Consider the following 17,500-nt stretch of genomic DNA (forward strand, 5'->3'; position numbering starts at 1 on the left):
TGAAATTGTTGACAATTGAGCTGCATGAAACATGGCTTGGATGACACCGTTCACAGGAACTTTTTAAATTAGATATAAAATATAAAATGGAAAAAATAAAAAATAAGAAGAGAAATAAAGAGATAGAAATAGACAGACAGCGAAGGGGAGGCGGAGAAGTAGACAAGGAACAGGTGAGATTAGGGCACTAATAGGCAGAAAATCCATGTTGGAGGAGAAAGATGACGAGAGGTGATATGGCGATAGCAGAGGAGGACAAATGGATGAGGCAGAAAATAGAGGTGAGATTCAACCTCCTCACCTAGCAGAATGTGTCAGGGTCTCGTAGGTAAAAAGGAGTCCAGTGCAGAAGCTAATGGCTGCTTTATCCTTTTGATCTTCTCCCTTCACCACCGCACTTCATCATTCTCTCAAAATACATTTCTCTCCCTGCATGAACTTGGGACACATTTGTTCAAATCAGGCCAAAAAGGAGAAAGAAGAGATCCCCCCCCCCCCTCCACCACAACTTGGACCTCTTGTTTCAGGCGAATTTTTTTTTTTTTGGGGGGGGGGGTCTACCATGATGTTTTGTTACCCTATTTCGATTTTGAGTCATTAGTACTTACATTTTCAAAAATGGGGGTTCATTTTGCAGTTGGTTGATAGTTATTGTGGCACCTTTTACTCTTCCCATCCAAGTAAGACAAAAATTGAAAAAAAAAAAAAAAAAGTCAAACCTCAGAAGGAAATGTGCTGTCCAAGATATGAAAGGAAAAACACAGCCCACTGTTTGACTGCCACGTAATCTCTGTGCAGTGCAGCAGCGAAAAAAAAACGAAAAGTAATAACCAAAGCACGAGCAGCTCAACACTATCAACATAGCCCAAGCCAACTATATGGAAAACCTCGGCTTCTAACTGATTGTGAAACAGTGAGAAGAACTGATAACGCTGCGTTGCACAAAGGGGACAATGGGGTGTAGCATCACCACAAAGTTATTGGCAACCCTGGATGGCCTGTGTGTGCATCTCTGCACTGCTGTTTACATGTAAATCTTGTTATGCTTAAGGTCAAAATATTGCTTTCTTTCTCCCGTGTGATGAGTCAGCACTTGCACATCAATCATTCATGAGCCTTTCTGTTTCTGCCTGAAGTCAAAGATTTTCCTCTTGCGCTGTATTACGGGGACATGTCCTTGACCCGGGGACAGGACAGGGTAAACTGGTATGAAACAGGGGAGGAAGAGGACATCCCATAGCCTCTGGCAGGGACCAGTAGGACTGGAATGGAGAGCAGTGATGAAGAGAGGAGCACCACAATCCCCTTATATTCTGACGGTATGATAACCTTAAGCAAAAATACCACGTTATCACGGTATTGCGATTCCAGCTCTCAAATGTGTTATATATTGAAATGTTTGGGTACAACATATGGAATATTCTGAACATAAATAAACTTGTATGAAAACAAATATATATATACAGTATATATTGTATAACAAATATATACTGAAATGATGAAAGATGGATGTATGAAAAAGAGAGGCAGAGTGTCACTCTCCATACTCCCAAGGCCATTACAGACTGATGGTGACACTGAGTGAGTGGCCACAGTGTTTGACACTGTGACAATAATGATGAGCGACTCTTTCCCAATCCCCTTCTGACTTCTTCTTCTCTCCTCCTTATGTCACGCCCAAGCAGCAAGCTTTTGCTTTGATCCACACCTTTGACTGCATGTTTACTCCTCTGGCCTGGGTCAGACTCACCATTATCATCCAACCCCCTCTCATGTGGAACTCAGAGGTCAGAGAAAATCCAATGCTATAGGACACTGCAGGTTTATGAACTGTCATAAAAAAAGGAGATTCAGGGCAAACTGGTTTAGCAGGGGGCGGCAAACGATGCATCCGTTGGTGAGAAACACTCCCAGAAACAGAAGAAGCGTAAAAGCAGGTTTCAGCACATTAACATTTACTGAACAAGACTTGTGTGACTCTGTCAGGCTACTTGCTATGCAATGCTATGTCTTCAATGACAATGCTCATGTTAGGCAGGTACTTAGTCCAACTAAAAGTATGTTGTACTGTTGTTGTTGTTGTCTAATGGCGCTTTTCCACCGCAAATGTAGCTCGACTCGACTCAACTCGACTCGACTCAACTTGGTTTGGTAGCAGCACGGGTCGTTTTCCACCGCAAATAGTACCTGCTGAACGTGGGCGGGGTCGTCGTAAGGGGCTGAAAGCCTACTCCGGAGCAAAGTAGCAGAGCAGAAATTGCGAGCAGTTGTTGCACTATTAACTGAACCAACCGCCAAAAACACGGATGAAAAATGTTTAAGAAATACCCCCCTTGTATCTGTTTGCTAAAAGAAGTAGAAGAATATTGCTACGGGCCATTAAAAGGGATGGTTGTTGTCCCGATGTGTGACTCTGCCACACAGTCAGCTGTAGGGATGCGTCACGTACATCCCTATGCACGTAAACACGGGCATGATCTATAGGAATTTTCTTAGACCTCAAAAAAGCATTCGACACTATTAATCATGACATCCTTCTTAATAAACTGGAGAAATATGGCATTCGAGGTTTGGCACATGACTGGGTCAGAAATTATTTACATGACAGGAAACAATTTGTGAAATTAGGGGAGTTCACATCGACATGCTTAGATATTGTTTGTGGGGTCCCTCAGGGGTCAATCTTGGGGCCGAAATTATTCCTGCTTTATATAAATGACATATATAAAGTGTCGAAAGTCTTAAGGTTAATTTTATTTGCGGACGACACAAACATCTTCTATTCGGGGAAAGATCTGAATAATATGGTTGAGATCGTAAACAGTGAATTGACTAAGTTACATGGGTGGTTAAACCAAAATAAGTTATCACTAAATTTAGAAAAAACTAAATTCATGATGTTTGGCAGGAGAGCATCAGATTTCGCTGTAAAAATCAAGGTAAATGGGATTGAAATTCAAAGGGTCAAGCAACACAAAGTCCTAGGGGTAATAATTGACGATAAATTAAGCTGGAAACCACAAGTTAGCCATCTCAGGGGCAAAATAGCCAGGAGTATTTCTATACTTTGGAAAGCACAACATTGTTTCAATCAAAAGGCCTTGCTTGTATTATACTGGAGTTTAGTTTCCCCACATCTGCATTACTGTGCTGAAATATGGGGAAACACTTACAAAGGTACATTGCACCCGTTGGAGATTCTTCAAAAGAAAGCAATACGAATTATTTACCAAGCCAATTACAGGGCACACACTAATAACTTTTTTATTGAAGGCAGAATTCTCAAATTACGTGATGTGGTAAATTACCACACAGTACAAATTATTTACAAGGCTTCAAAGAAAAGCCTTCCTAACAGTTTACAAGCAATGTTTGAAGACAGAGAAGTTTCGCATGATTTAAGAAGAAAAGGTAAATTCACTGAGAAAAATATACGGACCACACTTAAATCCTTTTCGATATCTGTAAATGGTATTAAGCTGTGGAATGGACTTGATGAAGTTGTCACAGGGAGTTGCAGTTTGCACAATTTCAAAGCAAATTATGTTTCAAAAATTATTGAAAATTACAGACTAATAACCTGAGCACAGTGTCAATGTCACTTTCATTACAATGTTGTAACAAATAATACAGGCCAGCAGACAGACTTGTTTTGGAATACTTTTGCAGAAGTGTTTAGACTACCAGTTTAGTAATGGAACAGGCCAAATACAAGGCCACTTGACACTTTATACACTTGGCATTGTCACAGAAAAACTGAACTGTGCTGAACTGATTTTAAAAGCTGAAGCAATTAGATTAAAATTGACTGTGTATTGGACTGCAGATTCTTAAAAAAAAATATATGTATATATATATATATATATATATATTAGTGCTGTCAAGCGATTAAAATATTTAATCGCGATTAATCGCATTAATGTCATAGTTAACTCGCGATTAATCGCGATTAATCGCATTTTTATTTATTCTAGCCTGAATGTCCCTTGACTTCTTTTTGTCCCATTATATTTTCTCATTTTAATGCTCTTATCACACCCATTCTAATTATGATATTTAAGAAGAAATACACTGAATTACAATGATACAATATTTCTTCTAAAATATCATAATTTGCAATTCAGTGCAAATAACAATAGCCTATTGACCCCCCCCCCCCTGCACCCTACCCCTTGAACAGCATTCACAAACATATTGGAACTTCTTTTTTTATTTAAAAACCAAACCATAAAACAACATAGGGTATATAAAACAAATTAGTATTAAGGCTACATTAGACTGGTTGCTGCCTAAATGTTTTGGGAGTCTTTCATCCACAACTTATTTCAGACTGTGTTGAGTGGACACACAGGTGGTTGCCATGGCGCTGCTGCAGCCGAGGCTTCAGTCTCCCTTCGTAGCGAAAATTAAAGTGAAAATGAATGACTGGTGGCTGCCACTAACATTCATGGAAGTTTTGGTGCGCGCGCAGGGTTATAAGTTAGACTTCTGCAAATGAAAAGCTTTCTTTTCTGTTCTTTTCCGTGTAGACTCAGAGCATGGGTCTCAGAGTCACACACGGAAGACTAGTGACGGTCGCGTAACTGAGCTAGGAAGTGCTAGGTTCCGGTTTCTGCTTCAAAATAAAAGTCAGAATTGACTTGACGTTTCGCCGTTTTGCCAGTTAAATGATTTTAATGTGAAATTACGCTGTAGGACATGTTCCGTTTGAATTGACAGTAACTTAACTGCGAGCCATATGTATAGTTTGTGGTGTTTCAGTTGTTAAAACATTACTAGTTGATTCAACAGCTTGTGAAAAAACCACAACGTCTCCTAGGACATGACGAGCGTTAATCGCGCGATAAAAAAATTGACGCCGTTAAAATGGGTTTGCGTTAACGCCGTTAATATCGCGTTTAACTGACAGCACTAATATATATATATATATATATATATATATATATATGTGTGTGTGTGTGTATGTATATATATATATATACATATATAGCTATATATATATAAAAAATAATGTTTTTTGTTTGTTTTATTTTTATTTTGTAACAGCAATCTGTGTATCTGAATCCGAATTTGATGAAAATGGGGGCGGGACCTGATAAGCCTTTGGCTTCTTCCGTCTCCCTTCGGACAACACAAAGTATGATGTATGAATATTTGCAAGAGAAAATTGTGTATTGTGTGGAATTGTCCGAAAGAATAATAAATAAATAAATAAATAAATAAATAAATAAATAAATAAATGATAAAGTTGACTGTTTAGTGCTTGTTTCAGGATACGTGTTTTCAAATGCAAGCCGTGTCTCAGCCTGAATATTTTATTGAGGTAATCAGTTCAGTCCGAGGCTTGTAATGTAATCGCTCGCTATCATGTCTGTCCCAGCTGGCTACTATTAGCAGCTGCTAGCTGCCCTACATGTCTCCTCTCGTATGATAAGTAACTTCCCCAACAACCAACACTGGGTGAGCTTAGCGAATATATGGAAAATAAATTCAGATCTGTGATGCAAATCAAATGAAAGAGAGCCAGAGAAGGCTGCACGCGGCGTAAATACACTCAAAAGTCCCGGAGAGTTGGGGAGAATAAACAACAGAATGAAGCCGGTAGTCTCTGGCCACTGATTGGCCAGACAATAGTCTCTGGCCAATCAGTGGCCGGCCGTCTGCCGACGTCACCTTTTAGCATCGGCTCAGCTCGCTTGGAACCTAGAGCGAGGCGATACCAAAAAAGCAGCCGCTACGTGGTACCAGGTACCATGAAATTGCGGTGGAAAAGCCAAAAATGCGAGTTGAGTCGAGTCGAGTCGAGCTGATACCATGCGGTGGAAAAGCGCCATAAGACCCCGTTTCCATTTGTCTTTAACATGTGGTTTTTGTGATCCGATCACGTGAATACAGCTCTAACTACAGGTGAAAACACTCTCAAGACGCATTGAGATCGGATCACAAAAACCACATTCGGAGGTGGTTTACGTCGGTTGTGTCGGATGTGTCCGCATTCATTTGGTAGTGGAAACAGCAATGTGACTTTTGTCCACATTAGGGACCTCCTACTCAACTGCCGCCCCCTGCCTAAGCGGAAAATACGTTCAAAATGCATCACTGGCGTTCATGCAGCTTTTATAGAAGCCTCATGAACGTTAGTTGCATCCGCCAGTATTGCAAATGACAAGCTTTCTGTCCACTGTTTTCATTTCACTGCGTAAATCTGAAAACACGAAAATCGCTGCTATTGACTGGAGAGCTGCAAGGCAACGACTTCCTGTTCTTATCTGCTTAAAAATAAAAGTCAACTCGCGTTTGGCTAGTAACAGGCTTTTAATGTGAAGGCGCACAGGCAATATTCTGTTCGCACATAAAGTAACTTAACTGCATAAAGTAACTTAACTGCATAAAGCCGTGTACTGGTGAAGAGTGTATCAGACGTTAGAAAAGCCGCCCGGCGACTCGGCGAGCACACATCTTTCACCAGCCAAAGTGGCGTAATACCTTACTCGCCTAAGACTTTTTACTTTTATACTATCTATGATATTTAGCCGCATTTGGCGAGTGTTAATGTAGAGCCCTCTAAGCAGTGTTGTGCATCGCTCCTCCTTGTCTAAATGAGACAGTAGGCTAGCTATCTCGTCAACCTAGACTGGTAATTATCTTCGCATGTAATGCATTTTAATAGCAAATGCGATAAAACTGTGGCACTGTACAGCCCTGTATGTTTACTTGTTTGAACCCCAACGGTTAAAAACAGCAATGTAAACGGAAATTATGTACGTGTTGATTTAAATACAGCGCGGGTAAATGGAATCGGATCACAAAGACAAAGAAGTCACATTTGAAAATACAAGTGTGAACACACAGACTGAGAGCTGTCCACTTGTAACCAGATTCAAAAAGTCAGATGATAATCCCAGGTGGAAACAGGGTCTAACAGGCCTGGCCCACCAAACCTTTTCCCAAACGGCCCATAGTCACGACTCCTCCTGTGCAATGGCTGCTGGCAGCATTGTTATATTTACACTGCACATTTATTTTCTGACCTGTGCACTCGTGTATGTTTCTAGTGTGTGTGTGGCCCTGGCATGTCGCTCAGTTTTGTCTCTCTCTCTCTCTCTCTCTCTCTCCCCCTGTCTCTCTCTCCCCCTGTCTCTCTCTCTCTCTCCTGTGCTTCACCCAGCCAGAGCCATGGCAGCGGTGTGCTGGTTAAGAGGTTTGTGTATCCCATTAGGATGATGAAGAGGCCTTTCATCAGGGCACTCCCTCCGGCCGGCCGCTGACAGGAGCTTTACCTCGACAAGCCTCTCAAACACACCGCTCGACATGAGACAGCACCCAGCAAAAGAGGTCCGTGGGCGCTACACGTACACACACACACACACACAAACACACACACACACACACACACACACACACACACACACACACACACACACACACACAAACTGACTCTACGCAGATAAGACTGGAACATTTTCTTGCTAACTATTCACTTTCAATCTTTTGTCTTTTCCTAACATTAACCAATAGAGTGGGAGGGGGAGACAAGACAGGGCTGTAGAGGATGAGAAGTCTTGACTAATTCTGACTCAATACTCTGATCTATTTTTAATCACTGCCACACGAGGGCTAAAAGTGTAACGGCCGTGCGGGGGCTCTGTCCAGATGGGCAGAGTCATTGTTCAGGAGGGGGGAGAGTGAGAGAGAGAGAGAGAGAGAGAGAGAGAGAGAGAGGACAGAAGAAGAAGACAGAACGTGAGGACAGAAGAGGAAAAGAAAAGAGACAGGAATAGAGAGGAGGAAGACAAAGATGGAGAGGGTGTACAAGTGAGAGAGAGAGGAAAAGAGGGAGTGAGAGAGACAGAGATTGATAAAGACAGAGTGCGAGGGAGAACAGGAGACAGAGAAGCCACAGGAGCCAGGATGACCTGGATTCATAGGACCACTATTGATTAGTGGAGGATGAAAAGCAAGAGAAAGAGCTCTGTTTCACACACAGAGACCTGAGAAGACAGAGAGCTGGCCGAAAGTAACAAACAAAATGCACACACACTCCTGAATATAACTATTGTAGCTGTGTGACAAATCAGCCTAGGTGGAAGCAAGTCCACAGCTTAATCCATTGCTATGACGGATAACCCAGTCCGACAGATAAAAAAAGGGAAAAAAAGACAACAGGTAGGGGACTGACTCTGTTTGTGTGTCGGCTGGACCCACACCAAAACAGCATTAAGACGAGCATGACTGCAGCATATGGGAGACTATGTGAACTGATTCGATTTTTTTTTGTAAGGGATTAATGGGACAATTTATGGAATGTGTGTAGATGATGTATGGGGGTTTTGAAAGCGCACACATAAACATGCATGCGTGCAGACAACACTACGCTACTGCCCATCTCCCTATTTGGTTGTCTGGATTACTCTGCTTCACGTAGATTAACTTTGTATAATCGCATTGAGAATTTTGAACTCCAAGCAATGACCCCACCCAACGAAGCGCCAGCATAGACTCATATTGCCTCGTTTCCACTGAGTAGAGCGAGTCGGGTCGGAGCCGTTCGGTTTGGTTATTTTGGCTTTCCATTTGCAAAAAGTTGGGTAGGGTACGGATATAAGCGAGCCTAACCGCTCTAAGCCGCTCCAATTTTCAGTACTCCTCCGTTGGGGTACCAGCCGCCTGAAAGGGTGTCGAAAAGGTGGCGCTACACACTGCCGTCCGTTTATTGGTCGGAAGAATCATTTCCGCCGTGTGTAGTCACCTCGGCAAGAGTGAAGAGAGTCTTGTGTTTTGGCGAAACATGTGAGCGCAGAACTGTTTATTGTGTGGTGTTTTTCTTCGTCATTAAATTAATCAGTGGCCTAGACTGTGTCCCACTGCTACGATGTCACGTAGCTGCCTCAGCAAGCGCTGTTCGCTCACTGTCTCTGTCGGCTTGCACCAAGCCGTCTCTGTGCATTTAAGTCTTTATCCACATAGCCTGACAGTACCAGCTTCTACCCATTTCAAAGACACAATTTGCTCTAGAAAATTACTATCTTGTCCAGAACACAGTGATGGAAAGGTCATATCATAATATAAATGGTCAATAACTACCACTTTCACCAGATAGTCACAAACCTAATTATTGGACAGGTAGCGTAGGCTACAGTGGCTTTTAGGAGTAGCCATCTTTGTTGTGTACAGTTACCATGGTTACGGGTGTCACTCTTATCCATCATAAGGTTGGTGTGAAATGCACTGTTTACTCGTCCACAAGCCAAGTTTCCATGTCACTCTGTGGACCGACCGACTCCCCTCAGTAAATTCTAGTCATTTCCAAATCCTGGCATTTTGAACAGAAGAGCTCACTCTGCCTTTTTCCTGCTCACCAGACATTTACCACAGCTACTCTGTGTTGGCCAGTACCACAGAGCACTGACTGTTAGACGCCATATTCACTCACTCATTCAATATAATACAGTCTGTTTGAATTTAGCTTGAGAGGAGAAGCTAACTGAATACGTAGTGAAACTCATTTAGCGAACATCCAGAGGAAGATGTAGATGGTTGATCATCAACATCTAGCTGTAATCCTGGAATTTGACTCGGTCCATGGTTAATACTTAAAACATTGATTGATCACGATTGTCAAAGTATGCAGTTGTTGTAACAGTAACAAACCTAAACATTCCAATTTATTTTTCCTGACACGTCTATTAGTTTAGCCTTCCTCACACTGACAGCCCACGGGGCAACGACAAGCCATAAATAGTCACAATGTGCTGGAAACCGTAAGAATGGAACTGCTTGACCCTCATATGGCTGCGGTCACTTGGGTCGTTTGTGGACCTCGATGGCAGGCTGCAGACATGAAGGTGTTTATATCTTCCCCACAATTTGCCATCCATTCAGCATGACTGACTTCACAACTTCCATTTTCCACAACAATATAAATGCATGAGTGTGTGCGCGAGCGTGTGTGTGTGTGTGTGTGTGTGTGTGTGTGTGTGTGTGTGTGTCTGTGTGTGTCTATGTGAAAGATGTATGCCAGACACCGGGGCTTTAATAACTCCTCAGTATACTGAAAATAGTATAAAAACATCCAGTATTTATGTCGAGGTTTCTGATCTCATAGCTTGCACGATTGCCCTCACATCATCCGCATATAATGTTGCAAATTATCAAGTGTGACTCGGGCAGCTCAGAGGTGACAGCCCTCCGTTATCTCCATATCCCACTGTTCAATTTTGTAAATATCTCCATGGTTCTGTGGCACTTAGAGCTCACGCTACACTGATTAAACCAGCACAGCAATCAGGGCTGAACGATGCCCATGAAAGTTCTCTCAGCCTCTGCCATTGCCATTACCCTCACCTCTCTCCTCCACCTGTGATTGGCTACTTACAGGTGCAAGTGGAGCACGCACCACGTTCAATCATTGTAGTGACCACCTGACTATGATTATGTAGAATTTTGTTTTCACAATTTCAATTTAATTACCCGGCACAGAGGCAACTATCTTTTCTCGCCGTGAAAAATTATATTGTGCACAGAGAAACTACTAAGATACTAGAAAGTACAAGCACATTAGTATACATTACACAGTCTCCAAACATTTTAATGGATGTGGGGAGACTGAAAGCGATCAGCGGAGCAAATGGGAAGGAATAAGAGGGAGAGAAAGGCACAGGGAAAGTAAGGTGGACGTTGTATAGGCGAAGCTACCTGTGTACTTAATGAGTGTGAAGATGAGTTAGCAGAGCAGAAGAAGCAATTTGACAGCGTGAGATTCATCATGCCGCCTTGTTTTTTAGACTCATCATGTTCCGAGGTGGTCCATATCACAAGGTGTGGAGATCAATAGCATCCATTTACTGAAGTGCAGCTCATCTAATCATCCGGCGCTGTGCAGCCCACAGATGGGGGCTATGACACACACCTGGGCCACTGGAGGAGAACTAAGTAATGAAATGTAAACTGCAGCCTGGTCCATCTTTAACTTTCCAACAGCCAGTACAAACACAAGCCCCACCCAACTGTTCCCCTGTCTCACTCTCTTCATCTCCTCCAGGTCCACATGAGCAATAAACCACAGCTTCACCCTCTTATGTGGCAAGAGCAAGGGCACCGACGTATGGCTAAAGGTACACCTAATGTGGTCCTTTGGGAATCTGAGGCCTTTGAGGCACAGGGACCAAAATACCCACAGCACTCTGTTTCTCTCTCCAACTCATTGACTGTGAGTGCCTCAGGGTCGCGTCACAATAAGCTGTCCTCGTCACTGCTCCCCGATGCAATTGTATAATTAATCTTAATTGAGAAAAACAAGCAAAGCAAAGGGGAGCACTTGAAGTATGTTAAGTGCAGGTCGCATATTTCGGGGATTTAGGGACTTGGTGTGACTTGGACTCCTTTGTTGAGTGTCTGTGAAAAGTGCTTACCATTGCACAAATAAATGTATTTGCTTGGCAACTTTTTAGTTTGCAAATTGACAGTTTAGAGGGCATTTCATTTTTTCTCTCTAATGAGGTTCAAAACTGAGAAATGACAAAAAACTAAACAAAAACAAGACAGCATATACGAAGTTGAAGTTGCAGACTTTATGTTATGCTTCACTGTCATTTTGCTCAATTGCCACAATGGCTAATTAAATTGCGACAACACTTCGATAAAAAGGATTTTGGCCATTAAAAAGAGAACCCTCTGAGTTCAAATAAATAATGGGGATGTATTTGCATTTCCTGCACACACTGATAACTTTTTCGACACATATACTGTAATTTATTTAAGGCTTGTCTGCTTCAGATTCCCCAACTTAGAGGCAGAGGTAAAAGACAGATGGTGTTTGAACACTATCATGAAAAAGCAGAGTAAACAGGACGTCTGAATATCCATTTGCTGAGCAACTTTCAGGCCAATATGGCCGCTCTAGTACAGATGGTACCCAGGCGTTATCTGCACGCATACAGACTTTTGCTTCAGGTTATTCGCAGAGAATCCAGGCTTTGTGTTTTCTTAATGGTTTTTTTTAAGTTAAAAGCAGACTAACCAAATGGTTGACTGAGGCGGAATCTTGTCTTTCATTGCACTATTCAAAAAACATGAATAATATCCCTGCTGTTCTAATGCAAGATCAATGCGGAGATACATGCATGAAAATAGGTATTTCATCATGGGCTTCCACTGTGGCGGGCATGTACTCCCACAATTCTATTAGAGAGGACATGTTTTTGGAATATGCAGCACTGCATCAATTGTGTTTGCTTTTATTTTTTCATCTACTTTCCAGAGCCTGGGCTATCTAGGGCAGTGGTCAACAGTTTTAATCAATTTTCCAAACACAGGAGCACTACGGCACTCTGGAAATCCCACTAGGACAGTATGGAATGGAAATAGCAATAATAATAATAACACAAAATCTAATCTGAATTATGCTCTGAAGAGATTAGGTCAGAATAATCCCCAGAATAAACACAAATGGGGAGGAGGGGTCGGCGCCTGCGATCAAATGCATGGAGGGGAGTTGCATGGCCATGTGTGTGGGGATGTTTGTATTCCTGACGGTGTGTTTTGTGTAAAGTTGTGTTTGGTTTTAGGCGTAAGAGCGATGATGATGTTTATTTTGGGAAATGAGAGTATGTGTGAGGCTCAGACAGTTGCTATTATGAAAGCCGGATAAAACGCTTCCTATTCGCCTGCACAAACAAAGAGAGAGATTCCCCTCACTCTGACGGATTCCTCAACATTTTCCCTGACAAAGCCAAATGGTGTTTCTAGATTTATTGAAAACACATCACCAACCAGATAGACCAACAGCCATTGAAACCCAATAAATCCATTATCCAAGTTTGGTTGTAAATACATAGTTGAACAGATTGTCTGTGGGAAGAAAGATATGGGAAAAAAGGGCAGAAACTGAGAAATGTGTATGTGATATCATTTCAACTGTTTTACTGGGAGGCAGTATCAATTTTCTATTGCACCCTATCATGGCAATTTCAGCATGGCTAGGAGTTCAGGGAAAGGATTTACCTCTTACATCTGTCACACTGATGTTATGCCCCCAAAGCAGGATGCAGAACTTTTTTATGCCCAAATGAAATAAAGAATTTGTCATTTTGCTGCCTCACAGTGATATGCACTTTTAAGAATGCATATCAATGCATAAGAATTTCAACTTTTGACATAAACATTTTTCCCATAACATTTCAACTTTGGACACAGACTAGCTATGATTCGAATGTTTGTGCTAAGCTAAGCTAACTTCCTGCTGGCTCCTGGTTCATGTTCAGGGCACAGGCATCAGAGGGTTATTGATATTCTAGTCTAATTCTAGCAAGAAAAGCTAAATTAATATATTTAACGACAAGTTTACCTATTCCTTGTATGCCCCGATGTTAGAAGCTACATTACATAAACATGGTCACCATCTGAAACAGTGACATTTGTTCAGTATGCTCAAATGATCACCCATTGCTGACTCTGTTTGCTGAGGGTTCAGGGGTCAGAATAGACAGGGCTTAGGTAGACCCCGAGGTCAGCGCACGCCTTTCTGCTGAGCAGGCTATTGTCCAACAGCTGCATGGCCGCACCACTCCAGGTCTATTCAGAGTCTATTGAGGAGCTTCAGTTAAGTGCAATAGAAGACCCCGGCCTATTGTCTGATCCCAAGTCTGTTTGAGCCGCGGCAGAATGCTCACTTCATCTCCCAGTGAGTTCAGAGAAACAGTTCATTCTCCATGAATGGGGGGGGGGCGGGTTTTACACAAGTAAAAGAGACACGTTGAACACATTCAGGCCGACCGCAGCTCCTGAACAGAAAGCTGCTTGACCTCAGTGACCTTTGCAGATTGTCAAACCACACTGTATGACCTCTTGTTCGCTTCCCTCAACACAACACTCAAACATACATTCAGATGCAAACAGACAAGATATGCTAAAGAACAACTAATTTTGTGGACTTTTTTGGGCAACTAGATTCATAACAAATATCCTATTAGCCTCAACAACACTTATTTTGCATTTCAGTAATCATGTCCTATTGGCTAGCTTTATTTGCAATCCTTCTCCGTTATGAGTATAAAATATGAAGCAATAAAAACATTGCAATACAAAAATGGGTAACAAGAGACCGTTGGCATGGCTAGCAAGTTAGCTATTCCCCGAGTTGGCTATTGGCAAGTGTATGATCATGCACACAAAATGGCTATATCACACTCAGTAAAAAAGCCATCTGGAGGCATCAGCACTTCTATGAGCAGAATTAAGTCAGAGTGCAATGACTTTCCCGTTTAAAGTGCCTCCGAAGAGCTCGGTTATTACCTTCCCAGAATGCAAATGTGCTTTGGGCCAATTAGAGGTTGAGCCGATACCAATGTAAGCCCATAAAAAAGCCGCCTTTCCATAATCATTCAACAATATGACTCATGGGTAAGATTGGAACACCGGCCTGTAAATGTGTCACAATTATGACTGCGCGCTGCAAATGAATGGTAGGGAGCGGCGTATTTCATTCCCACGATGCTGGAGCCGAGCCACGCATATGTTTGTGTCAGTGCTTCTAATGAAATAAATAGACTTGTGATGGTACTGATTAGGGCGCCGTAAGTGGCAGGTAAAGACAAGGGGCCCCGTGGTGGATCAAAGGCAGTTAAATGTGTCTTTTTAGATCTCCACCTATCAAGAGGTATTTAGGAGGGGGGGACGGGACGGGGCGAGGGGGGTTGCTTTTTTTGTTTGTGTGGAGACAGACACCCTCATCCCGGGATCTCTCTCTCTCTCTCTGTGTAATTACACGCCGCAGAAGACCTTCATTCCTCTCCTCTTCACAGATAGTGATGAAAGACAAGAGAGACAGAGGCACGTAATCGCTGCTCCGGCTGAAAGAGGGGGAAGAGGAGGTGAGGGACACAGAGAATGGAAGGACAAAAGGATGGCGAGTGGTGGTGGTGGGGTTTTAATAAACCTCCTCTGTCTCTTGTTTACACAGTTTATCCTACCACTCCTGATCTCTCTCTCTCTCTCTCTCTCTCTCTCTCTCTCTCTCTCTCTCTCTCTCTCTCTCTCTCTCTCTCTCTCTCTCTCTCTCTCTCTCTCTCTCTCTCTCTCTCTCTCTCTCTCTCTCTCTCTCTCTCTCTCTCTCTCTCTCTCTCTCTCTCTCTCTCTCTCACACACACACACACACACACACACACACACCAACACAAACACACACACTGGGGCTTTCATTATTCTCAGAGTTGCCTGTTCCTCGCCTCAGGACAGATGTGTAAATTGTTGTGCTAATGTAAGGCCCACTGCTGAGAGCTTGAGAGGGAAGGAGATTTACACACTCCACACCACTGTATAACTGTCACTCACAAACTCATGCTTACAAGAGCATAAAGGAGGGTGCCGCTAGCGACAGCATCTCAGTACACACACACACAGACACACTCGCCAGACCATAAACGCATATGTGAGCATTCACACACACACACACACACACACACAAACACACTTTCACTCTGGCACCGACAGAGGCGTGGGTGGACGTTGACATGCACACTTAAATGTTCCATTTCCTTCTGCCATTCACAGCGCCGTAGCCTTAGTCTAACAAAAACTACTCCCTCACCTCATCACAAAGAGCCTAAGTGCAGCATTGAAGTCGCAATCTGTCACTGTTCCACTGTAAAATATTATCCAATATTTTTCCATCACAGGCATAATTTTCTTCACAGGGCACATGGGGCAAAACCCTGGAAAGGTACCAGGTAATAATCCCCCTTTGCTTCTGAGTTTAAGCTTTTAGGATCTTTTAGTTCGGTTTGGCAATATATGTTGTTTGGAAACAGCAAAGTGCTCATCAATTGAGAGTAATGTGATACAAACGGAATAATGCACGACAGCAGTCAACATGCAGGAATTAAACTGAGGGCATAACAACTGCACAAAATGTGAGTCATACCATTTCTTCCAAAGGGGTGTTACTAGATTGATTAAAAGAAAATTAAGAGACCACAATTTTGAGAATTGATTTCTCATTTAAACAAACATTTAGGGAAATGCACTTAATGTTTCTCACTGAGAGTTAGACAAGAAGATCAATACATTTTTCCTAAATAATAATATGAATCTACAGTCAGCAGTTGCTCCGATTAGCTTAGCACAACAACAAAAAACATGGTACACTTTTCTCATTTAATCAGTACAAAAAGCTTAACCTAAAACAACATTATGTGGTGTAACAGGTGGTTATGTACTGTACTAGTTTTGTGAAATCAATGTTCTCATTTAACTCTTAGCCAGAATGTGAAAAGGCTTACAGTATTTCCCAAAATGTTGAACTATTCCTTCAAGTCATTTATAAAGCAAAAATGGCAAAAAAAAATATATTCATTGTAATAATATGAACCTGGTTAAAAAGAAAACAAAATATTTGCTTTCAGCTTCACAAATTAGATAATTTGCTATATTTCTATTTTGAACATAGACTATATTTGGTTTTGGACTTTTCTTTGGACAAAGAAAGCAGTTAAAAGACAACATATTAGGCTCTGGAAAAAAGGAATGAGCAATTTTCACTATCTTCTGACATTTAATAGACTACATTGATAAAAAATAATCAATTAACACTGGTTAATTAACACTGAAAATAATCACTAGGTTCTGTTATGAACTATATCTAGGTCGCATATATATATATATATATATATATATATATATATATATATATATATATATATATATACAGTATCTCACAAAAGTGAGTACACCCCTAACATTTCTTCAAATATTTCATTATATCTTTCCATGCGACAACACTGAATAAATGACACTTTGATACAATGTCAAGTAGTCAGTGTACAGCTTGTATAACAGTGTAAATGTACTGTCCCCTCAAAATAACTCGACACACAGCCATTAATGTCTAAACTGCTGGCAACAAAAGTGAGTACACCCCTAAGAAAAAATTTCCAAATTGGGCCCAAAGTGTCAATATTTTGTTTTGCCATCATTATTATCTAGCACTGCCTTAACCCTCTTGGGCATGGAGTTCACTAGAGCTTCACAGGTTGCAACTGGAACCCTCTTCTACCCATTCATGACGACATCAAGGAGGTGGTGGATATTAGAGTCCTTGCGCTCCTCCATCTCCCGTTTTAGGATGCCCCAAAGATGCTCAATAGGGTTTAAGACTGGAGACATGCTTGGCCAGTCCATAACCTTTACCCTCAACTTCTTTAGCAAGCCAGTGGTCGTTCGGAGGGGTGTTTGGGGTCGTTATCATGTTGCAGTATTGCCCTGCGGCCCAGTTTATGAAGGGAGGGGATCATGCTCTGCTTCAGTATGTCACAGTACATGTTAGAATTCAATGAAATGTAGATCCCCAGTGCTGGCAGCACTCATGCAGCCCCAGACCATGACATTCCAACCACCATGCTTGACTCTAGGCAAGACACACTTGTCTTTGTACTCCTCACCTGGTTGCCGCTCCACACTCTTAACACCATCTGAACCAAATAAATGTATTTTGGTCTCATCAGAC

At 42.0% G+C, this 17,500-nt stretch overlaps 1 protein-coding gene across 1 annotated transcript in view; it reads right to left on the reverse strand.

The window, feature by feature from the left end:
- The window catches only part of unc5b (unc-5 netrin receptor B), a gene marked incomplete at its 3' end in the record, with an annotated part of 69,974 nt that overhangs the window by 26,335 nt on the left and 26,139 nt on the right, over nt 1–17,500 (reverse strand). The window lies entirely within an intron of this gene.

Source organism: Ammodytes marinus, assembly GCF_949987685.1.
Source record: "Ammodytes marinus genome assembly, chromosome: 11".
NCBI lineage: Eukaryota > Metazoa > Chordata > Actinopteri > Uranoscopiformes > Ammodytidae > Ammodytes > Ammodytes marinus.